The sequence below is a fragment of the Podarcis erhardii genome (genome assembly GCF_964252035.2).
Source record: "Podarcis erhardii genome assembly, chromosome: 6".
NCBI classification, from domain to species: Eukaryota; Metazoa; Chordata; class Lepidosauria; order Squamata; family Lacertidae; genus Podarcis; species Podarcis erhardii.
In genome coordinates, this window is record NC_138510.1 from 57,961,495 (window position 1) to 57,987,181 (window position 25,687).

The window sequence follows — 25,687 nt, forward strand, 5'->3', positions numbered from 1 at the left end:
GTTACATCACTGAGAACAGGAACCAGTTGCACATGCAGTTTGTTAGAATGAGATTATTTACAAAATACCTCCCAAGCGTTCCCTTTTTGAATTGAATTGATTCCACTGAATATGTTTACAAAATCCAACTAAAAGTAAAATAAGTTAGATCACATGTTTATTTGTTATTTCTTATCCTACTGGATCCTGAAAGATCCCTTTCAAAATTCTCAAAAGTCAGAGCAATGTATTTCATACAATAAATTGAGAGTGTCATTGTTTCCATTGGCTTCACTGTGGCTGTGCAAACCTTCTCTTTTGTTTATGGTACATTTAATTATCTCCCTATTAAAATGCCTCTTTTAATAGGAGATGATGTATCACAAAGCATAAAGAGCTGTTCTGCTCTACAGCTCACTAAGAAAAGGACCACAAACAGGCCAAATCCATCTTTTGTTTTTAATTGCAACTTTTGTTATGCTTCTGCTCCGTGCACAGGAAGCAGCTCCTTGATCCCTTGGTCTTGCTAACAAACCATTAGAGAGTTTACTTTCATCCACACTAGAACTGCTACAAAGTGGGGAAGTTGTTGTTTTTAAAGGAAAGGAGACTACTAGGGAAACTAGTAGAAAAACATACGGGTGACATGAGTTAGGCTGGGGCATTTGATTTTGGATACTATGCATAGTAAAAACAAATAAACTGCAGGATATTGTGAATGTCACCATTTCAGAATGTAAAGCTACGTTACAACACAATGTATATATCACGTATTAATTTTTATATGTGAATCTCATAAGAACAGAGTACAACAGATTTTACAGACTGTTTCTAGGACAATTTACTATAATTTGGTTATCATCCTGATTCCTAGATCAGGGTTTTTAAATTTTTCCACTCACTCTTTGCGCCTGTAGCGTAAGGACAGTTCTAATATATTTTCAGAAGCAAATTGTTGGTGTGAACTTCTCCCTAAGCGACCAGGATTTGATTTCTGCAATCATTGTGTCCATCTAGATTTTCCCACGAGCCACAAATAGTACAAAAAATATTAGCTTCGAGGTCCAGTCAGAAAATTGTCAGTTCAACAGGCAGAAGAACTTCAAAACTGTCAAATCAATTAGGCAACCAAACATGCTTTTCAAGGCACAATAATGTCAGCTATTAGAAATGCCTACAGAAATAGTGGAAGGTTGGTCCAGCTTGTTCAAGGGGACCTTCTATCCATTCATCTCAAATGAGTCCAATTTATACAAACTTTTGTCGACGTAAATCCCAAACACTGTGTCAGACTATCTGGCTAAGGTGCACCATTCAAGAGCAAATAGATTGTTAGCCACTATTCCATACCAACAAACAGAAACCCTTTGGTTTCAAGACACTGCTTTGGCACTGATGAATACCCAAAGCTGCAAAGTTCAGAAACCTAAGCATATGGCTAACACACCTGTAATAATTTCCAGAGGAGTAACCTTTTTATTCTCTTGCAACAAAACAAGAACATTTTTGGTTGCACTACAACGACTAACAAATTTATAATGACATAAGTTTTCATGAACTACAAGTACTTCATCAGATGTATGAAGTGTTATACTGAGTTGCAGATGTGTCTATGTATTGTACGTTTTGCTGGTAAAAGAAGATAGAGGTGTCGGTACTATTATCCTGATATAAGCATCACGGGTGCCAGCAAAAAATGCCTGCTAAAAATGTGAACTGTAATCAGGTCAGAAAAGAATTAAATGCTGAAAAATACGGAGAGTGATAACTACAGTTGTGTTGGTAACACAGACATTGTGGCAATTAACACATGTAGTGTGATAAGAATTACATCATTCTTCCATTTGTGGATTTAACAATATTAAATCTGTGAAACTAAGCAATTTGCGTAGTAATAAGAATGTCAGAAATCAATTTGAATTTTGTTTCAGAATATACATTGCCCAAGCAAATTCTAAGCATGGTGTTATCCAGTGGTATTGTTCATTTAGTTAAGAACTCTCCTAAACGCATTTTAACCTAGCCATGAGTGAGCAAGGAAAGCTAAAAGCCAGCTTTTCCTTGGGGGGCAGGAGGTGAAGGGGAAAGAAAATAAATGAATGGGAAATTGACAACTCTTGGATTTCCAGCAATGACATGCAGTCCATCAGCCAAACAGGGGCCTTTCCATAAAAGTAGGGTGCTTGGGCCAGTATCAAAATCTTCACCCTCTCTAATGTCAGAGTACTCAGTCAATGTAAAACAAAATAATCCCTGCAAAGTGAGACATCAAAGAGTAAACAACGTGCCTGATTTTTTCTTAATAAAAGTGCCCTTTTATCTGCCTCTGCCAGGAAAAAGGTGACAACCCCCGCTTGAAGCATGTTTGATTAGAATTCAAAAGGTTTTTTTGAAATATGCTTTTCTATGCAGAATTAATTTAAGTCTCCAGCTGGAACAAAAGCATTGTGTGAAAGTGATATTCTACAGTTTCACTACTGAACTTCATCCATGTGGCATTGTTATCATTGCAAGAGCTGTTGACTTCAATCAGCACATACTGATAATCACAATAGAAGAATATATGCAGAGCAATAATTTGCATATCAAAATATATTCATATTTGGAATTGTTGGAATGAAAGACAGAATAAGGGTTTGATTGCTTTCTATCTTTTTGCAAGAGGGCCCTTTTACAAAAAAGGAAAAAAATACAGTATTTGCAGTTTTGCTTTTATAAAAGAACAAGCTACATAAGAAAACCATTCTTTACTATGGAGAAATCACCCAAAGGTTCCTTTTCTTCTTAAAACAGTTAACTTATATATAGCTATATTTTACCATGATATACCACTTTCATGTATGTCATACTATTTTCATGTATACCTATGTCATGGAGTGCCATGACTAGCATGTGAGCTAGTTGAAATATCATCTAAAGCAATTCATACAGCATTTTCACACAATAAACTTAATTCACTTGGTCGACAAGCAGATGTAAAATCTGTAATGTATATAGAAATTTTGCTTTTCACATTCCATGCGATATCATCAATGGTCACATGTAATGCAAATACTATGACATGGTCAAATGAACATTTTTAGTATCTTGTGTGAAAACTGTCAGGAAGGAAAGGTGAAGTCTTCAACCATGCATGAAAAGTATGGGGAAAACATGCAACTATGTTTGCTTTGGCTTCTGGCCTAACCTAAATCTGTTAAGCCATCTGTGAAACACATGTTAAGCAGAAGACTTTGAATGACACATGCCTAAACAAGAGTCTTGAAATGCTGTATTGAGCCTAGTTCTCAATGAGGTTATTGTGTCTGAGTTGTTACCTTGGGAATGCAGGGGGAGTTCCCTTGAATGTATGGCCACCCATACAAAAAACAATCTCCCCATATAATAATGGATGTCGAGATAAGAAATCTGTTTGCAGGGTTGGAGGGGGGTTCTGTATTGGAAGAATGTTCTGTCATGTAAGTCCCCACCTCCAATTACTACCTCAGTTGAGAACTAGGTGCAATATGTCTTTGTATTACCACAGTAGTGAGGTTAAACTGGGCAGAGCATACATCAGTTTTAAATTGTTTCCTGAATGATACTGAGTAGTGTGTAAAATTCTGTGGGCCTAATGCCAACTCCTATGTCAATTAATACAAATTCTTTTTTGATGAGGTTTTTTCCCCCCACAATTAGATGCAAAAGTTACCAATGTGCAAAATATAAATTAAAGCATTTCCAAATCTTTAATACCAGATTACTGGCACCTTAATTTAGAACAACTAGAAAGTATAACACAAGTGGATTCTCCTTTTTAAAAAAAATGAGTGGAAATGCAAATAAATTATCACCTTATTATTTCAATATTCTCAGATACAGTATTTTATAATAAAAAGGGGTATGGGGCATGTGTGTGTGTGTCTAAACAAAGTGAACAAGTCTGGGAAATGGAATGCGTTTTTGTAATACTGGTATCTTTCATATGTGAAAGGGCTATCCAGTTATAAATATGGTGCCAAAGAAAAAATCTGATTGGGCTCTAATTAGAAGTTATTGATAACATTCTGAATCCAAAATGGTTATTCTTAATTTTTATCAATACAAGTAAGAAATAGAGTAGAACAGAATTGGAATTTTTTTTTGTAGCTTCAAAGATAACATAAGTTAACATTTGGAAATCTCCCAAAAAATTGCTCTCCACTTCGGGAGGTTTATGGAATGATATCAGCATAGCCATAGCAGGAATGCATACGTTAGCAGCGTTAAAGAATTCATGCCTGAGTTGACTTTTTTCTTTTGTACCTTCTTGTGTTGTGTATTTTAGATTCTAAGCCTTAGGGCAGGGGCTGTGTTGGATCACTAAACTTTAATTGGAAAAAGCAGTATGTGCAAATAAATAAATAAATAAACTTTAGCAAACACTGTCCCAAAGAAGGCCTTTTATTTTCTCAATAACTACAATAACTTTATTTAGTATGCAAACACTAAGTGTCCACATGAAATTGCAGGACAATGAACTATACATATTAGGGAAAGTGCAACATACGCATTAAAGGAAGATATAAATTCAACTTTCAGCCAAGTCCCAAGCATAGAGGACTTCCTTTCCATACTGTGGTATCTGAATCAATATAATACTACCAACATGTGTGATGCTCATCATTTTTTAAGCCCAGGATACTCTCAATGAGATTTGTGGTGAGGCATAGGGCAAGGCCTATCAAATAAAATGCCCTGCCCTTCTGCATGCATAAACAGGCTCTCTCACCAAAATCTATGATCTTCAAAGGTATTCTCTAAAACAACCTCACTAACTTTTTGAGTACTACTTTTTAAAGTATGTATGTTTGATGTTGTCTCAAACAACTGATGTACATGGGGATCTACAACTTGCTATATTATAATCAGGGTGCCATCTGATAGTGAATACTAATAACATGACAAATGACAATAATCTTCAGAGCATGACAACAGTATTAAAACAATCAGCTCATCTAGCAGTTGCTATTAGCTGGTTATGTTAACCTTAAAATATTTAACAGCCTATAAAAACTATATACCAAATTATGCAATATGTAATTTTGAACGCAATTAATAGCAAAATAAAATATGGGAAAATATTATGCTAAATCATGTGTTGCATGCAGTAAGTAGTTATTTAAAGTAGCTTACTTAATACGTTGCTGGAGCTTAGTTTTAGATTCAGAATTAGTGTGTGATGGATTTCTACAGTCTACTCATAACCACATATTAGTAGAGTAGAAATTCCTGTAGAACTATGACATATGACACCCTTGAAACATAGCAGTATAGCCTCACAGTGTGGATCTATTTTTCAGAGAGTTTCTTTTTCAAAGAGGCAGGCATCTCAGGTGGTGGGGGCCGGGGTAGCTTGAGATAAACTTTAACTGAGTCATAGATGAACCACTGCAGGGCAGTGAGGGTGCCAATCATTAAGATGCGGGTAAATAGCCCTTTCCAGATGCCTTTCATGCCCAATTTCTTGAGGACGCCTACAGCAGTGCTGCCCTTTTCTTTATTGAGCACAGATATCACAGAATCAGCTGGGTGTGAGACTACAGCGCAAAAGACTCCAGCAATATATCCACCAACAAATGTGACTCCAAGTTGTTCCATTTTGGTGCACTGATCCCGTGGTTTGGGCATGACGTATTTGTAGAGAGCCTCTACAGTTCTTTCAAAGCAGGAAAACTTCATCATGGTGTAAGGGATCTGCCGCATCCAGAGTGGAGCCACCCCCTTGTAGAAAGCCCACAGCCCTTCTTCAATGTACATCTTGGGAGCTGCCTCCCGCAGTGTGTTGGCAAAGCCATGCTGGGTCTGAATTCGTACCTTGGCAGCTTCCATTGGGGACAAAGCAATGTCAGCAAAGAACTCAGCACTGGCTGAAGCAGCGAGGTAAACGCTGGTACGCCACAGATAAGCTTGTTCGGGACCCAGCAAATCAGAGTAATATATCTTGAAGTACTCGTAGAGGCCAAACTTGGCAAGTCCTTGCATGGAGTAGCCTATGGCTGTTGGAGCCCACCCCTTGATCAGACCACGCATTCCCTCCTCTTGCACAGTGAGACTAAGCCCCTGAAAAAGTCCCCGATAGCGCGTCGGTTCCACTTGCATGCGGCACTTCACCACATCCAGCGGGCATACTGCTGTGTGGGTTGCGCCACAGCTCACCACGCCACCCAGGGAGCACAGTACGAGGTAAGTCGTTGACCCATACTCACAGCTATACTCTTCCTGTGGTGGAGGTGGAGGAGGGGCCGCTTTTTTGGTTGCAGCTGCTGCTGCTGCTGACAGGCAGCGCCGATGTTTGAACAGAGAGAGTGGACTGCTGTTCAGGGAGGCCATTGCATCCATGGCCCTGTAGCTGCCTGAGGCCTTGCACAAAAGTGGGGGTGCAGGGCTGCTGCTGCTGTTTCCCTGAGAGCTCCAGGAAGCAGGGCAAGCAACTGTCCAGAGTCGAGACCAGAGCTTGGGGTGGGGGTATGTGCAAGAAGTAGAGGCCTCCATTTCCATTTTCTCCAGGTTGCTGATGGATTTGCTGTTGATACCTGTTCTCCAGGAAATATAGGCAGCTGCACTCCACAGCCAAGGTATGTTCTGGGAGGTGGTGAACTTGGTGCTGCTAGTCTCCTCCTTCCAGGAACTGCATTTTCCCTGGTCTGCAGAAGGACAAGGCATATTCAGTGCAAAGGAGAAGGGCCAGGAGCCAATTAATGGCTACTTTCCCAACTGCCACAAATCCCAGGGTTCTTCTAACCATAGAGACTCGGCCTCCAAAGGAAGGATTGGCCCTCCCAGTGGGTGCAGACTGTGCACTGCATACACTCTAGCCTACTCCACGTGGCTTTGCTGAAAGCCACAAGGCCTCAGTGGGCCAAAACAGGCCTAGCACTATGGAAGCAGGCTTTTAAATACATAAAAGAGGATGGGCACTGGTTATGTTACCCTAAGGATTAGACTCTCTTTAATAATAAGATTTAACCACAATGTAGTAGAGTTTGCTTGAGATTAAAAGTAACAGATGTAAAAATACATTTATCTTCCATATTTAAATAACCAGAGGCTGATTGTTCACTGATTCATTTCTTCCTAACACCTTTGGGAGAAATAAGACAACATGGGATTCCCCAAAAGATGTTAAGCCTTAACTTTTAACTGCTAAAGGTTTGAGTTTGATGTAAATAAAGTAGACAGTGGTTGTATGTTACTGGCTAACAGATAGCCAGCAAGGTCCTAGTGGCTATATGTCACTCAGCATAAACTAAATGGCACCATGATCTCCTAAGAAGGAGGTGCATGGATACTTAGAAAACAAACATTACTTATTGGATGTGAATTGTGAAAAAAGGTAGGCTGTTAGTGGAAAAATAAAGCTGGGGGAAAAGATGGGAAATATAATGGGAGAGAGTTACAGGATAAAAGAGGGATACAGAGAAGTGGGGATTTCAGGATAGTGTTTTGTGGTAGAATGGATTATCTGAGAAAAGGTTTGCCAGATCTGCATGACCAGTGCTTGTTTTGTAATGGTACTCATGTAGCACCCTGCTTGTGGTTAACGCTTAGCTGGAATGAAATATTCAACGCAGCAATAGAGAAATTAAAATAGTAATTTATTTGTCAGACAAATAAATAAGAGGCTCAGTGGTACGTGGTTACCAAGCTCTGGCCTGGCCTCCTGCCATTCTGGCCAGCACTTATATTCCCTTAATCCAGCCCCCTTTGCTCCTCCTGTGGCTGCCTCTGTCCAATCAGCCTGGTTGAAATTCCTATTGGCTGTTTGCTAGAACCAATCACAAAAAATACACCCACAAAAGATACACCCATTTCCTTGCCCTTATAAGGGAGACAAAGAGCTATATATATGACATATAAGTAATAATATATCTTACATGGAATCTTAATTACCAGCTCACCTCTTGCCCTTCTTGCCCTATTGCCTTCTAAAACAAATGTTTAATCTTACATTTTTTATGTTCAACAGATGTCAAGGATCTTGAGTTTCACATCAACATTGAAAGATTTCCTTCATTTAATGTTTCTAAACAAATGCCTGACAACTATATATCAAGACTGCTTGGATGGCGTCTTCTGTCTGGCAGGGGGGGGGGCTGGTGGCTGACTTAATTTCAGGATAAATACAACTCTTACAACCATATGAAATAAGAATCTAGCATTCCTTAAATCCTTTGCATAATTACATTTAAGCCAATATATTTAAGCTAATATATTTCATACATTTATCATAGGTAGCCTCTTAAAAGAATAAAGCTTTTCAAAGTAAAAAGGAAGAAACTCAGTAAAGCAGCTTTTAAAAGAAGCCTCTTCAGTTTAAGAAAGAATGGCTTTAGAAAAAGACTTCCCCAAAAATGCTCTCTTTCTTCTAGCTAAATGTTTTTCCCCATTTGCTCCTGGCCTTTGAACCTTAGAAAGAAGATCTGGCTCATTTTACTGGGAGGCACATTGGTATTATCTTCCCCATTCCTAATGGTGTTTTCTCAGCCTTGGGGCAGCATATGTAATTCTCCCTTTTTATGACTTTGAGAATTGTTTTTCTACTATAAATCAATGGGGCCCTCTTGTCTTAGGAGAATGGCCAAGGTTTCTTCTGCCTGGCATGAAACATTTGAAAATCCTTTTTTAAGCTCATTTTTAAATACAAGCCTTGATTGAAATATATAGAAGCTTTGATAAAAATGCAGGCTTATGGTTAGGTGCCTCATTCCCCCCTTTCAAGCTCAAGGACCTTCATCCCAAGTGTCCTTGATAGCTTGACCTTCATCATATTCCTGAGGTAAAGCTCTGTATAGGGCCATGATATGAGGTAGAGTTTCATTTGAAACCATCTTGCTAATTGTACTTCTAAAACATGAAATGATACATGGCATCATACATAAAACCAATACTACTACTGTCAAGAAAAACAAGCAAGACAATAGTATCCCTTTGAGTCCTGTGACATTAGGTAACCAATTGGTGAGCCATCCCATATCCCATCCTTCCCATGTTTGTACTGGGACATGTGCTATATTCTCCATCTTTGTGGCCAACACACGGATTGCCTCACCATTATCAGAAATGTTAAAGCAACAGGCATTCCCTGTCAAGTTCAAGACTCCACATAGGCCTCCCTGCCTGGCAAGTACATAATCCATTCCCATTTTCAGCTGCAAAATGGCGGCTCTACTTTCATCCAACTGTTGTGCAATAAGTCTCAAACTCTGGGCCGTTGCATTGGTTACAAGTTCCACTACTGCTTGCAATCGAATTATTCTGTTTAGTTTTTTTTTTTTAAATAATTTTTATTAATTTTCATAAAACAAGAAAAAACACAAAATTAAACAAACAAACAAATAATACATGACTTCCCCATGCCTCCCCTTCACTGCACCCCTGTGTCCAAAATTTTTAGCAATCCTTCATTCCTTTTCAAAATTTAATTTCCTTCATGATTTTCTAAACTTAAATATTTCCAACTATACTTCTCTATTTCTTAACCCTTAACATTTTATCAGTCCAAAATTTTGCAACAGTTCTTAAGATATAATTTAAATTTTTTCCAGTCCTCTTCCACCGTCTCCTTCCTCTGATCACGGATTCTGCCGGTCATCTCTGCCAGTCCCATAAATTCAGTCACCTTCGTCTGCCATTCTTCCAGAGTAGGTAATTCTTGCATCTTCCAATACTTTGCCAGGAGAATTCTTGCTGCTGTAGTTGCGTACATAAAAAAGGTCTTATCTTTCTTTGGTACCAATTGGCCGACCATGCCCAAGAGAAAAGCCTCCGGTTTCTTTGCAAATGTCCACTTAAGGACTTTCTTAATTTCATTATAGATCATTTCCCAGTAGGCTTTAACCTTTGGGCAGGTCCACCAAAGATGATAGAAAGTTCCTTCGCATTCGTTACATTTCCAGCATTTATTATTGGGCAAATGATATATCTTTGCAACCTTGACTGGGGTCATGTACCACCTATAGATCATTTTCATTATGTTTTCTTTCAGGGCACTACATGCCGTAAATTTAAGGCCTGTGGTCCATAACTGTTCCCAGTCGGCAAACATAATATCATGACCTAAGTCTTGTGCCCATTTGATCATAGCTGATTTAACTGTTTCATCCTGTGTATTCCATTTCAGCAACAAGTTATACATTTTAGACAAATTCTTAGTATTGGTCTCTAACAGTTCTGTTTCCAATTTTGACCTCTCTTTCTGAAATCCTAATTTCTTGTCCTGCTTAAAGGTCTCATTTATCTGATAATAATGTAACCAGTCTCGAACTTTAGATTTTAGTTTCTCAAAGCTCTGTAATTTAACTTTTTCACCATCATATTCTATAATTTCACTATATTTTGGCCAATTTGAATCCATATTAAGTTTTTTTACCGCTCTAGCTTCCATTGGTGACAACCATCTGGGTGTTTTATTTTCCAACAAATCCTTATATCGATTCCAAACATTATATAATGCTTTCCTGACAATATGATTTTTAAAGCCTTTATAGATCTTTGCCTTGTCATACCATAAATATGCATGCCAGCCAAAATTGTTATCATACCCTTCCAAATCTAAGATATCTGTGTCCTCAAGAAGTAGCCATTGCTTTAGCCAGCAAAAAGCTGCTGCTTCATAATAGAGTCTTAAGTCCGGCAGCGCAAAACCCCCCCTATCTTTTGCATCAGTTAAAATCTTAAATTTTATTCTGGGTTTTTTGCCCTGCCAGACAAATTTAGATATATCTTTCTGCCACTTCTTGAAACAATCCATCTTGTCTATAATTTGCAATGTCTGAAACAAAAACAACAATCTCGGCAATACATTCATCTTAATAACAGCAATTCGGCCTAACAAGGATAATCTCAATCTAGACCATGTGTCAAGATCCTTCTTCACTTCTAACCAACATTTCTCATAATTGTCTTTAAACAGATTCATATTTTTGGATGTTAAATTCACCCCCAGATATTTCACCTTTTTTGTTATCTCCAAACCAGTTTCCCTTTGAAAGCTTTCTTTTTCCCCCATCGTTAGATTTTTTTCCAGTACCTTTGTCTTTTGCTTATTTAGTTTAAAACCAGCCACTCGACCAAATATTTCAATTAATTCTAAAACTCTTTTTGTACTGACTTCTGGCTGTTGTAATGTCAAAACTAGGTCGTCTGCAAATGCTCTTAACTTATATTGTTTGGCTCCGAGGTGTATTCCTTCAACCAGCTGATCCCTTCTAATCATATTCAACAACACCTCCAGGACCGATATAAATAATAGAGGGGATATTGGGCAACCCTGTCGTGTCCCTTTTTCTATTGGGATTTCATCCATAACTACACCATTCACAATTAATTTAGCTTTTTGCTCTGAGTATATTGCACCTATACCGTTTTCAAAGCTTTGGCCTACCCCCATCCCATGGAGATTCTTCCTCATAAAACTCCAAGAAATATTGTCAAAGGCTTTCTCCGCGTCCACAAAAATCAATACTGCTTTTCTATTTATATCAGTCTCCAATAGTTCCAAAATATCTATAATATTCCTTACATTGTCTGACAAATGTCTCCCTGGGAGAAAGCCTGTTTGGTCTTTCTGAATCTCCTCTACCAACACTTTTTTAAATCTTTTTGCTAAAATGTCTGCAAAAATTTTATAATCCACATTTAAGAGTGATATAGGGCGGTAGTTCTTAACTTGATGTTTCTCAGTTTCTGTCTTCGGTATAAGTGAGATGAATGCTTCTTTCCACGATTCGGGAGCCTTTTTCCCCTCCAAGATTTGGTTACACACTTCTTTCAATGGTTGTATTAACCATTCCTTCATTGCTTTGTAGTATCTCGCCGTCAGTCCATCTGGCCCTGGTGATTTTCCCAATTGCATATTCTGGATGGCACCCTCAATTTCCTGGTTCGTAATTTTTTCATTTAAAGTCCTTTTATTCTTTTCCGAGATCTTTGATAGTCCATATTTTTTAATAAATTCTTCTATCTCTTGTTCATCTTTCGGCCCTTGTGCGTATAATTTCTTAAAGAAACTTTGGAAACAATTACTGATTTCATTTGGTTTGTTTACAAACTTCCCCTCTACTTCAAGGGACGTCACAGTATTCAACTTTTGCCTCTTTTTCAATTGCCATGACAGCAATTTCCCACATTTGTCTGCTGATTCAAAAGTTTTTTGCCTCATTTGTTTTATTTTCCATTCTATTTCTTGGTTCATCAGTTCCATGTATTGGGTCTGGTAGTATTTTATTTCTCTTAAAATCTCCTGAGATTTTGGTTTTGACCTCAGTTTCTTCTCTCCTTCTTTCATCTGGTTCCAGATTTTTTCTTTCTTCTCATTTTGTTGTTTCCTTTTTATCGAATTTTGTTGAATTAGAAAACCACGCATGACAGCCTTACTTGCGTCCCATATTATTCTTCTTTCCAGATCTGTTCTAAGGTTTATTTCAAAGTAATCTTTCAGAGTTTTTTGGGCCTTTTTTAAAATTTCTTCATCTCTAAAAAGGGTGTCATTCATTCTCCATCTGAAAGTTCCAGCTGTTGTCAATTTCATTTCCATCTTTACTGCGTTGTGATCAGAGCAGGTTTTGGGGCAGATTTCTGTATTTTTAACCCTTGGTGCCAGATTGCTAGAAATCCATATTTGGTCAATCCTGGTCCATGTCATTTTTGCTTCAGAGAAGAAGGTCCCCTCCCTTTCCAGAGGGTTCCTTGTTCTCCAAATGTCTATCAAGTCCATTGTGTCAGTCAGTTCAAAAAAGGTCTTTGGTAGTCTCCCATCCTTAGAGATTACTTGTCTTTGAGCTTTGTCCATATTTGTGGAGACGACTCCATTCATGTCGCCCATCATTATTATTTTATAGTCCATAAAGTCCGTTAATGTCTCATGCAACTTCTTGAAGAATTCAGCCTTCCCCTCATTAGGTGCATAAATTCCTACAATCAAGATTTTTTCTCCTTGTATTTGAATTTCCACTGCCAGAAACCTTCCTTGTTCATCTTTAAAGATCATTTTTGGTTCCCATTTTTCCTTAACATAGATCACGACTCCTCTTTTCTTAACTTTATCTGAGGAAATAAATTCCAGTCCTAATCTTTTATTTATCAAAAGTTTTCTATGTATTCTGGCAATATGAGTTTCTTGCAAACATATTATGTCCAGTTGCTCTTTCTTTAATATATGAAAGACTTGGGTCCTTTTTCGGGGATGGTTCAGGCCATTGCAGTTCCAACTCAGGAGTTGCAGAGACATTTTTGTTACTGGGTGTCTTTTCCACCAACCGCTCCAAGTTCTTGTTCCTGATCAGTCGGTGCTGGGTTCAGTCCAAATGATAAATTTGCAATATCTGGTATTTCTTCCTCAGTCACAGTTCCTTTTTGAAAATCCTCAAAGTTTCTCTCCAAAAAATGTTCCTTGTCTTGAATTGTTTTTATTTTGATTTTCTTCCCTTTGAAGTTAAAGGACAACCCTTGTGGGAACTCCCATCTGAATGGAGTATTGTTTTTTTTCAGCAAATCCACTAAATCTTTGAATTGAGTCCTCACCTCCAAAAAATATTTAGGAATATCTTTATAAATCTGTATTTGAGAATTCTTGATAATCAATGCCTTCTGGAAATGTAGGTTCAATATTTTATCTCTTTCTTCTTTGGATCTTAAGGTGATTAAGCAATCCCTTGGTTTCTTGCCTTGCTTTCTGCCAATTCGGAAGGCTGTAGTTATTACAAATTCATCTTCTTCTCCTTCTAGTTCATCAGTCCAAAATTCCTGAAATTTATCTGTGAGAAATTCCCCAAGGTTGCCCTCTTCCTCCTCTGGTACCAGTCTCAATTTCAGATTTTTACCTTTCCTCTCCAGTTCCATAAGAGCTAGGGTTGCATCATGTTCATGTACCTTCTTTGCAATAGGTACATATTTTCCCTTGACTTCCTCGGCAGTAATTTTAGCAGATTCAGCTATTTTCCTTGTTTCGGTACTTTCTTGTATCAAACGATTTATAGACTCTGTGTTAGACGATATAGTCGTTGTGTTCAAGTCAAGTCTTGTTGTTAATTCTGTCAACTTCTTGGAGTTTTCTGTAGATTGCTTAGTGAGTACTTCCAAAGATTGATTTATTTTGAGCAGTGCCTGTGTCATAGAATCCATTGATGCTGTTGTTACTCTCTCTTGTCCAGCTGCTGCTCCTGATATAGAGGTTCTTTTCTGAGCCTGCTTTTGAGCTTGCTTTGTTTTGCTTCTTGTTGATATTTCATCAAGTGGCGTGCTCATAACTCAAGGTCGTTCTCACAGGAAAGTTACAAGTGGAAAATCCCAGTTCTTTACTTCAATACTGCAGTCTCTTTTTTAGTCCTCTAGAGGGGGAAATTGTATCCAAGCCGGAATAACAAAGAAACAGTGAAGCAAGTAGCCATACAATGTCCCAAAGAAAATAAAATTCAACCCAAAGTCTTACTTTGTTGCAATTTAAAAATCTGGGTCTACTAAGTAAAGTCCCGTTATTATGTTCCAGATATATTCTTACTTTGTATCCACAGTCTTTTTGACAGTTCGTTTCAAGCGCTCTCCGTTCAGGCAGCCTGATCAAAGGTATCGGCAGCGGAGAGTTTCCATTCACAATTTACTTCTTCTAGCGGTTTAAATTAAGCCAATTTTTCCTTCCCCCCTACTCCCGCTTCGTGGGGGGAAGGTCCTTTCAATGTCGGGGTTTAGCAAAGTTCAACCAAGACGTTTCTTTTTAAATACAGCAAGTTTTTTCCATTGCTGCGTTAATCGTGCAGTTCCGGGAGGCTGACTTCCTTAATTTTTGCCTTTCCCGTTTTCGGCCAAATCTTCTTAAAAATAGTCCGTTTTCAATATTTTGTAATTCCTACTCACAGGTTTGTTGCCAATCGGTAATTTCAGGAAGGAATCGGCGCTCTCCGTCAATGGCGACGCGGCTTCACTCCACGAGCTGGGTTGCGATCCTCAGCACCGCACTCACTCCCGATGCCGCTCCGGAGCCTTTAAAAAGACTCCTTTGCGATACCGGGGGGTGCAAAGGTGCCCACCGAATCTCCTTGTTCACAGGCTTCTGCGCCTGTGATTTTAGGGGTCCCCCGCTCGCCGTAGCGGGTCAGACCCGAACTCGTGAAGCAGTCCTGCCTCGGAGCTCGAGGCAAAGACCGCCATTAAGACGCTGGCGCCGACCGGAAGTCCGAATTATTCTGTTTAGATTATAAATAGGATCCCGTGCCCCTTGTATGAGCTCACCAGGATTCCAGGAGGCAGGATCATAATAGGCTATAATGCGCTCTGGTGGCCAATCATCAGTACCGCTCCAACTTTGGGTACTTCCTCCTGCTATATGAGAAATATCAGCATTCCTTCGTGTTCGCCTGGCCGAACTAGTGGGCATAATCCACATTGGTGGTAATACCCAACCCAAGAAACAAGTCCCACTCCATTTGGAAGGGAGTTTCTTGTACGCCCATTCTCCACATATCCACCACAACCATCGGGTCTGAGGTTTTTGGTACGGGGAATACAGAAGGCGAAATACCAAAAGGGGTAGAGAGTTTACAGTGCAGTATGTTAGATTGCCTTTTTCTGTCACAGTTATGTTCCACACCACTTTCCATGCGTGAATAAAAGGAGGTGCACAGGGCAAGGTATTCCGAGTTCGATAGGTAGTACCGTGTGCCCAGGTATGACTATTCTTCTTATAATCCCAAGTATAGTGACAATGAGAAGAGCCTATCATGGGAGAATCAGCTGCATCTGATGATTTATGTACACAGAATTCCCCTTGTACAGGTATAACTCGTAATGGTTTAGTTGAGTTCCATCCGGGGAAATTCTGTATTTCAGTTTGGTGTGGCATTTCGCTTACCATACCAATGGCATCTAATGGTATCGGTAATAAGGGCATACCTCCCTCTGAATCATCTGGCCCAAGAGAGCAAACAAGGCAATTGGTCCTATTTGCAACATTAGCTACCATTTCAGCTAAACCTACCCACATATTGTGGTCATGGCTGAATCCATATTTAGCCAATTTGGTCAGATTCAAGGACCCTTCCCCTTCCCAAGGGATCAGGATTAATAATAAAATCATGTTGATGTCTAGTATATGCATTCCTTCCACAAAAGATTACCTTATTGTGATAGCAAATAATTATTAGCCCCAATATAATTCCCCCAGTGACAGAAATGGGGAACCACCAAGACCAAAACATATATCTCGAGGATCCCCAATGAGTAATATCTCTGATAATTGTTCCACAAGGGGGGCAGTCAATCAATTGTATTAGAGAATCTTTCCGTTCACAGTCGCTGGTTCAGACGCTCCTCAAGCTTCAGGCGTGCGCAGGTCAGCCAGCTTCCAGGTTGTGGCTGCAGCAGGCCGGTCGTCAAATGTTGCCCGTGACCTAGCCCGTTCCCGGTAGGGCTAGATACAGGGGTTTTTGGAGAGAGTTAGTTTTAAAGGATTAGAGGGGTCACCTTTGCACGTCCAACTGCCTTCGGACTTCTTCAAACGAGAGTGATGAATCCAGGGGGTCACCTCAGCTACCTTCACCGCTGTTGGAGTAGAGAGCAAGACGGTGTAAGGTCCACGCCACTTAGGTGCAAGTGGATCACGTTTCCACTCTTTCACCCATACGCTATCGCCAGCCTGGAACTGATGAATCGGCTCGGCAATGCTGCACGGCGTGCGCTCGAGGGCCCACCTGTTAAGAGAAACAAAAACACGGGAGAGAGATTGCACTTGTCCCTGTGTCACATGATCTCCTATTTGTTTAAGGTCAGCTGGAATATCCTGAACAAAGGAGGGCGGTCTCCCATACAGGAGCTCAAAAGGTGACAACTTAAGTCTTTTTGTGGGTGCACACCGAACACGAAACAGTGTTATGGGTAACACATCTACCCATCCCAATCCCGTTTCCTGGGTTAATTTTGCCAATTGGGTTTTCAGAGTCCGATTCATTCTTTCAGTTTTCCCTGAACTCTGAGGCCTATATGCTGTATGCAGTCTCCATTTTACTTGTAGGACTCGACATACATCTTGTACTACTTGATCAATGAACGCTGGCCCATTATCACTTCCAATGCATCTAGGTAATCCAAACCTTGGGATCAATTCAGTGAGGAGTCTTTTAGTTACCTCTCGTGCCTTTTCAGTTCGGGTGGGAAAAGCTTCAACCCATCCGGTAAGAGTATCTACAAACACAAGGAGATACTTGAATCCCTTAGAAGGGACCAGCTCTGTGAAGTCCACAATTAGGCTTTCCATGGGGACGTATCCCACATGCTGAATTCCAGGAGGTTGTACCGGTCCCTGCCTGGGATTGTTTTTAGCACAAAGAACACATTTCTGTGAAATGCAAGTTGCTAATTGTGATAGATTAATAATATACAACTTCCGACTGAGACTCTCTCTAGTTGCAGTACCGCCAAGGTGAGTAGATTCATGATAATTTCTTACAATTGTGCCTGCTAGATGATGAGGTACATAAATCCTATTGTCCGGCAGGATCATCCAACCGTCCTTCACAACCGCTCTTTCCTGTTCAGCCCACTTCCTCTCTTCTGGGGTATAGTGAGGTTTAACTTCTTCTGGAACTACCTCTGGTATGAGGGCTGCTATAAATCCTCCCACAGGCTTTTGGGCTGCCTCTCGGGCTGCTTTGTCAGCAGCATGATTTCCTCTGGTTATTGGATCCCTTCCTCGTCCATGACCTTTGCAGTGCATTACAGCAATCTGTTCTGGAGCCCATACTGCTTCTAACAGGATTTCTACTTCAGGTCCATATTTCAAAGCCTTCCCGTGGGCTCCGATTAGACCTCTTTCTTTCCATAGAGCTCCATGTGCATGCAGGGTTAAGAAGGCATATTTTGAATCAGTATAGATGTTTGCCTTACATCCGGCTGCCAATTGCAGAGCTCTAGTTAAACCTATAAGTTCAGCCTTTTGTGCTGAGGTGCCAGCAGGCAAAGCCTCAGCTTCCACAACTTCCTCATTGGTGACCACAGCATATCCTGCTCGTCTGGCACCTTCATGCAGGTAACTGCTACCATCCGTATAATATACAACATCTGGATTTTTCAATGGCTCATCTTTCAGATCAGGTCTACTGGAATAAACTTCATCCATTACTTGGAGACAATCATGTGATTCCTCATCATCTACCTCTGGTAGGGGCAGCAAAGTCGCTGGATTGAGCATATTCACTACTCGTAGATGAATCCTGGGATTTTCACACAATAAGCCTTGGTATCTAGCCATCCTTGGGTTCGTTAGCCAATAACTACCCTTATATTCCATGAGTGTCAGAACAGCATGAGGTACATTCACATACATCGTCTGGCCAAAGGTAAATTTATCAGCTTCTTTGACAAGGCTCGCAGTGGCCGCTACTGCCCTTAGGCATGGAGGCCATCCTTTTGCTACTGAGTCCAATTGTTTAGACAAATAAGCTACTGGACGGTTCCAACTTCCTAATCTCTGGGTCAGGACTGCCGCTGCAATCCCATTCTGTTCATGTACATACATCTGAAAGGGTTTTTCCGAATTAGGCAATCCAAGGGCTGGTGCCTCCATAAGTCGTTGTTTGATAACTAAAAAGGCTTGTTTCTGCTCAGGTCCCCATACGAATGGGTCCTTTTCTGCACCTCGAGTGCTTTCATGTAAGGGCTTGGCCAGACTACTGAAATCAGGTATCCATAGTCTACAAAACCCTGCTGTTCCCAGGAATCCCCTAAGTTGTTTTCTTGTGGTAGGTTCCTTGATAAGGCAAATAGCTTCTTTCCTCTCTGGTCTCAATGCTCGTTGTTGGTGTGAGATGTCAAAGCCCAAATATTTGACCTTTTCTAAACATAACTGTGCCTTTTTCTGGGAAACTCGGTAGCCAGCTTCCCAGAGCAAGTGGAGCAGTTCCTCTGTCCCTTCTTTACAGGTATCAAAATCCTTTGCAGCTAGTATAAGATCATCCACATATTGCAGAACCACCTTTTCTCCCGGTGTTGAGGGGTAACTTGTTAGATCCCTCGCCAAGGCAGTGCCAAATAAAGTTGGGGAATTTTTGAATCCTTGGGGCAATCTTGTCCAGGTTAGCTGGCCTTTTGTTCCTGTCAAAGGGTCTTCCCACTGGAAGGCAAATATAGGTTGGCTCTGTGGTGCCAGCCGGCAACAGAAGAATGCATCTTTCAAGTCCAATACAGTAAAAAATGTTGCTTCTGGTGGGATCAAACTCAGCAAGGTATATGGGTTTGGTACATTTGGGTGCAAGGTCTCGATAGCCTGGTTTACGAGCCTCAAGTCCTGCACTGGCCTGTATTCATCTGTCCCAGGTTTTCGAACAGGCAAAAGGGGTGTGTTCCATTCTGATTGGCAAGGCTTAAGCAGACCATATTTTAATAGGCGGTCCAAATGTTTCTGGATGCCCTCCGCTGCTCGCCGGGGTAAGGGATATTGCTTTACAGATACAGGGGTAGCCATAGGTTTTAGGGTTACTACAATTGGAGCTATATTCTTAGCCATTCCTGGTGGGCTATTTTCGGCCCATACTCCTGGTGGCACCTGTAGAGTTCGGAGGAGCTTGTTTAATTCTGTATTCAATGTGGGTTGGACTTGCAAGGCTGACATTAGGCGCCATGATTGTTCCTTAGGTACTGAGAGGGTAATTATTCCTGCTGCTTTTGATGGCAGTTTCATTTCTGGACCTCGAGGAGTGAAAGTGATTTGGGCCTGCAATTTGGACAGCATATCTCTGCCTAAGAGAGGTATTGGACACTCAGGTATATACAAAAACTGATGGGTTAAACGATGTCCCCCAATCTGGCATTCCAAAGGTTGGAGGAAAGACCTCTTAGCTGACTGTCCAGTGGCACTTTTAATGATTACACTTTTGGATGCCTTTTTCTGCAATAGTTCTGGGAGTACTGAGTATTCAGCCCCAGTATCAATCATAAAGTCTATTAAATGGCTCCCTAATTGAATCGTGACCGTGGGCTCCTGGAAGCCTAACTTTATGGAGTCCGGTCGTTCCTAGTCTTGAGTAAAATCCTCTTCTGCCAGTCCAATGAAATTGTCTCTACTCCGTCCCTGTCCTGGTCTCTGATATCTTCCATCTCGGATCATTCCCCGTCCCCGTCCCTGGTTTCTTGGGCCGGAGCCTGGGCCTGGGCCTGGGCGTACTTCTTCCAACCTCAGGGGTTCAGGACACTCCCGCTTCCAGTGACCCTCCTTCTTGCAATTTGCACATTGATTCCTTCCCAGTGGTGGATTCCTTCCTCGCCCTCGCCCTCCATTTAAGGGGCGGTGGTCTTGCTTCACTGCTGTGGCTAGCATTACCATCTTTTCCTTCTGCCACTTCTTCTTCTCTTGCTTCTCAGCCTCATCCCTATTCCGATAAACTCGGCGTGCAATGGCCATAATTTGGCTCATCAGCATCCCTTCCCATCCTTCTGATTTCTGAATTTTCTTACGAATGTCAGAAGCGCACTGGGCCACAAATGTAGCAGTAATCATTCTACTGTTTTCAGGGGCTTCAGGGTCAAAAGGAGTCCATATACGATAGGCTTCTTGCAGCCTCTCTAAAAAGTCTCCCGGACTCTCATTTGGTTTCTGTTCTACTTCTGAGACTTTAGACATATTAGTGGGCTTCTGGCATGCCCTGCGGATACCTTGCACAAGTGTCTGGCGGTAGGTGGTAAGTCTGGCCAGGTGAATTGCATTGTTTGGATCCCAATTAGGATCTTCCAAGGGAAAGTTATCTTGGAGATGACGGTCAATATTATAAATATTTCCCACTCTGGCCTGCTCACGCAAATATATCTGTGCCTTTTCAATTATGTCTCTCCTTTCCTCAGTGGTGAACAGAGTATTCAGGAGCTGGCGGCAATCTGTCCAAGTAGGACTATGAGTATTTATTATTGAAGTCACCAAGTCCATCATAGCCTGAGGTTTTTCTGCAAAAGATGGGGTGTGTGTTTTCCAATTCATCAGATCTGTAGTTGTGAATGGAATATATTGCAGGGTCGAAGTTCGAGGTGGCCGTGGTCCGGGTTGCCCATTAACCAGCGCAGGCTCCTCAAGTGCATCAAATACTCTTCTAAGAGGGGCTACTACGTGACCTTTCTCTTCACTTTGCTCTAGGGGCCTCAAATCATAGGGGATGGTATCTGTCGCAAGGCGTTCTTTTAGCAGCTTTATACGCCTGGCTGTATTGCTTGCTGACCGAGCAAGGTCTCCCTGTAACTTCTGTAACATTTCTCTGGGACTTGGATGTACAGGGGTTTGGGGTGGGCAATCAGTTGTTCCACTAAAGGAGACTGTAGATGGAGGTCTATTAGGAATTACAGGTGGAATAACCACTTCTGCTTGGGCTTTATTATAGGACTCCAATGCCTCCTGAAGATATTTATCATAATCTATCAAGGAATCAAACTCTGTGACTCCACTCCCATTATTCATTCCAGTTTCTTGCCTTGGGTTTACAACTGGTGGAGTGTTTGGATTAAGCTCCCTTCGATGTGGAGCATAGGGTGGAGGTGGAAGCACCTCTTCCTCTGGCCCCTCAAAAATGGGTTTGAGTTTATTTGGCAAGATTCCTTTCCTAGCTTCGGCTTTTACAGCCAATAATTTGCATCGTTTGACTTTGCATTCCCTTATCCATGGAGGATTTTTATTTAATGTGCTCAGCCAGGAATCTATATATGGAAATTGTTCTGGGCACCCTCCAGTTTCTTTGGCGATATCAGTCCAAAGTTTGCTCACTAAATTTATATCAAAAGTTCCCTGAGATGGCCATCCAGTATTTTGTTTTGGCCATTCTAGTTCACATAACGTTCTCAAGCGCTCTGGCGTCATTTTGACTCCATATGCCCCTGAGAAGGCTTTCTTAAAATTATTTAACATACACTCAAGAGGTGTATTTTCCCCCTTTGAACCCCCAACTCCCATTGTATGGCCCTGTGAAGTATCCACTCAGTCACTCACAGACGCGCTTCGTGGGTTTCCTTGCCTAGTGAAGTCGCCTTACTAGGAACCGAAGTACTGCCCACTCCACACTCAGGTCAGCTACAGATTGCTCTGTACTTTCTCACACATACAATGCGCTGGATACTTCACCACACTCTACCTCCCAATCCTTCCCTTTCCCTACACCAGATCACCATCTGATGTACCCAACCACCTAGCGTACTCAGTTTCCCCTTACTGAGACGCAGAAGTTTGATCAAGACTTCTCTTCCTCCTAATTAATTGGAGGGCCAAAAATCCCTTTGTGCACTTACCCTTGGTTGGTTCCCTGTTTCCCCCGGTCCGTCGCCGCCAGTGAGCAGGGTATCAGACAGACGAGTCTTCTGCGTTCCCCCTGGAAAAATTTACCAGTGCGCGCTTTGGGTAAGCAGTTGTCCTCTCTCTTGTACCCTGCCCAGTAGGGCGAAGGGGCTGCGTTCCAGCAGACCACTTATCCGAGTCACGGCACCATAAAATGTAGCACCCTGCTTGTGGTTAACGCTTAGCTGGAATGAAATATTCAACGCAGCAATAGAGAAATTAAAATAGTAATTTATTTGTCAGACAAATAAATAAGAGGCTCAGTGGTACGTGGTTACCAAGCTCTGGCCTGGCCTCCTGCCATTCTGGCCAGCACTTATATTCCCTTAATCCAGCCCCCTTTGCTCCTCCTGTGGCTGCCTCTGTCCAATCAGCCTGGTTGAAATTCCTATTGGCTGTTTGCTAGAACCAATCACAAAAAATACACCCACAAAAGATACACCCATTTCCTTGCCCTTATAAGGGAGACAAAGAGCTATATATATGACATATAAGTAATAATATATCTTACATGGAATCTTAATTACCAGCTCACCTCTTGCCCTTCTTGCCCTATTGCCTTCTAAAACAAATGTTTAATCTTACATTTTTTATGTTCAACAGATGTCAAGGATCTTGAGTTTCACATCAACATTGAAAGATTTCCTTCATTTAATGTTTCTAAACAAATGCCTGACAACTATATATCAAGACTGCTTGGATGGCGTCTTCTGTCTGGCAGGGGGGGGGGCTGGTGGCTGACTTAATTTCAGGATAAATACAACTCTTACAACCATATGAAATAAGAATCTAGCATTCCTTAAATCCTTTGCATAATTACATTTAAGCCAATATATTTAAGCTAATATATTTCATACATTTATCATAGGTAGCCTCTTAAAAGAATAAAGCTTTTCAAAGTAAAAAGGAAGAAACTCAGTAAAGCAGCTTTTAAAAGAAGCCTCTTCAGTTTAAGAAAGAATGGCTTTAGAAAAAGACTTCCCCAAAAATGCTCTCTTTCTTCTAGCTAAATGTTTTTCCCCATTTGCTCCTGGCCTTTGAACCTTAGAAAGAAGATCTGGCTCATTTTACTGGGAGGCACATTGGTATTATCTTCCCCATTCCTAATGGTGTTTTCTCAGCCTTGGGGCAGCATATGTAATTCTCCCTTTTTATGACTTTGAGAATTGTTTTTCTACTATAAATCAATGGGGCCCTCTTGTCTTAGGAGAATGGCCAAGGTTTCTTCTGCCTGGCATGAAACATTTGAAAATCCTTTTTTAAGCTCATTTTTAAATACAAGCCTTGATTGAAATATATAGAAGCTTTGATAAAAATGCAGGCTTATGGTTAGGTGCCTCACTCACTGGTAGAAAGTACCATTGCATCTTTTTTTTGCTTCCTATGGCAGCCATTTTGTATTGTCTTTGATCAAGATTACATAAATAAATAAATGTCTCCTGCAATTAGATTTCTGAGCATCAGGGTTTCAAATAGTGATCTTTTTAACCTGAATGTATTATTGGGGATTGTAATGTACATAAAGCTAGTTAGATATTTCCATCTCATAGTCAGATTAACCCTCCAGTGTGTGTCCAGGTGTAATCTGTCAGAGACCACATACCAATGATGGGTGGGGCCAGAGACAAAAGTGTATGGGACACCCCTTCTCTTCCCCAGCTCTCTTTCTGAAACCCACTTTTCCCTCACCTACAAGAAATTAGTCCGAGGGTCACATAAAAGTAGGCTGAGGACTGAAGGTTGCCTTCCTGGGCTAAAGGGGAGTAGTGCTAAGAATTTTCCACACTGTTGTAAGAATGTATTAGAAGACTGAAAATACGTTTTGACAAAGATAAAATAGACCTGGCAAAGCTTTCCTTATTTTCTGGCCAAACCTCTGCTGCTGCCATTGCTGCTGCTACTACGGCTGTGGCTTAGAATATTACCTTTCATCGTTCTCTCTCATCTGTTCGCTGTCTTCATTAAAACAGCACTTTAAATATTTGAGAGCTACTAATATGCCCTCATCCCCCTTTTAATGCAAAGTAAGTTGCATAAATGTTTGTTTCTGACTCTACCTCATATTCATAGTGCTAAATTTAAATTCAAATTTTTTAACTGTAATGAAGGAAACAAAGCTTCAGTGTGCTCTCAGGCAGGGATTTATTGTGGGATTGATGTTGTTCATGCATACAAGTTTTTTGCAGCACCCACACAACATCATTGGTATAAAAATGACAGCCTGTATTTTCCCCTATTTAATCTGGCTTTACACTTTCCATGGAATTTTCAGTAAGTTAAAGAATACCTCTTGTCCATTTGCTTTCTGTAAATGACCCATTTGTAATAAGGTGCTATCTGGAAGCACCATTAAGTTTAATGTTTTCAAGGATAAATGATGAGCATATTAGTTGTCCCCACTACATGCAAAAGGAGAATGCTAGGCAACTAACTACAGTATGTGGCTGTTTCATTTCCTCATGTTACTGTGTTTTGTAAGCAAACTGCAGCTTCACAAAAATGGCCAAGAGGGACAATGTCAGGGCCTGAGAGGAGGTCTGCTTTTAAAGCAGATTGCTTGTCCTGCTGTGAAGTAGCAAAAAGCTAGAGAGGGCAGTGCCTGGAGGAGGCACTGCTGTGTAGGTCAAGTTCTTCAACAGCAGAACCCTCTAGCAGAAGTTGACCTTTCGGCAACTGTTGGACACAATAGCTCCTAAGCAGTTTCTGAAAAGACTTCTGAAAGTATCTATTTTCACAAAATTAGAGTTGTGGACAATGAACCAGCTTCGTGATCCACATCTGCTTCTTTTTCCTGGAGTGGTGGTATGGTTTTAAAGCCTGTATGTGTTCCCAGGTCTGTTTCCTTCACAATAGAAAGTCCTGGATTCTTGTACATTTCAGAAGGTTAGTGGCACCCATATTTAACAATATAAATTATGAAAAGAACACAGGCACTTCAAAGGTTAGCTGAGTAAACAGTACATGAAGTTTTGTAGATATCAGGGAGTTTCTGAAGCTGCACTTGGCCATTTTCTCTAAGCCTGCCTTTTTGGACCTGCATATTTGGCTAATGGACATTTTTAAAAAAATAGATGCAGTTTTTATAGGTTTTTATTTTCACTAAAATTCTGTTTCTGTTAGTTCTTGCTTGTTCCATTGGGAGGCTCAGACTTCACTATTAACCATTTGTAAAAATCCCCCTTTTTTTACCTCAACTTTTCCTTTGAGTTCCCAGAAGCCATTTACTTAATTTTATAAGACTGACAATTTAGAAAAACTTTTAACCAGTTTGGACTGATTGAAGTTTAGGAAGATGCATTTTAGGGGGAATTAACACGTATACATGCATTATCGGTAGTTTGGCTAATTATTTTTATTTGCAACTCTAACCTTGCTTTCCATTTATAAATTGCA

At 40.7% G+C, this 25,687-nt stretch overlaps 1 protein-coding gene and 1 pseudogene across 3 annotated transcripts in view; one reads left to right on the forward strand and one right to left on the reverse strand.

Moving 5' to 3' along the window:
- Window positions 1-4,385: 4,385 nt before the first annotated feature.
- On the reverse strand, window positions 4,386-6,774 carry LOC309344416 (solute carrier family 25 member 3 pseudogene; annotated as a pseudogene). The gene has a single exon. The product of its transcript is annotated as a solute carrier family 25 member 3 pseudogene (transcript).
- The window catches only part of DMRTB1 (DMRT like family B with proline rich C-terminal 1), a 28,658-nt gene continuing 9,438 nt past the window's right edge, over window positions 6,468-25,687 (forward strand). Inside the window, exon 1 of one of the 2 annotated variants that reach the window (XM_081866766.1) lies at window positions 6,468-6,575. The gene's annotated coding sequence lies outside the window, so the exon portion shown is untranslated. Of the gene's footprint in view, window positions 6,576-6,856; window positions 7,334-25,687 lie in introns of those variants that run through there. The other variant, XM_081866767.1, reaches the window with a different exon arrangement.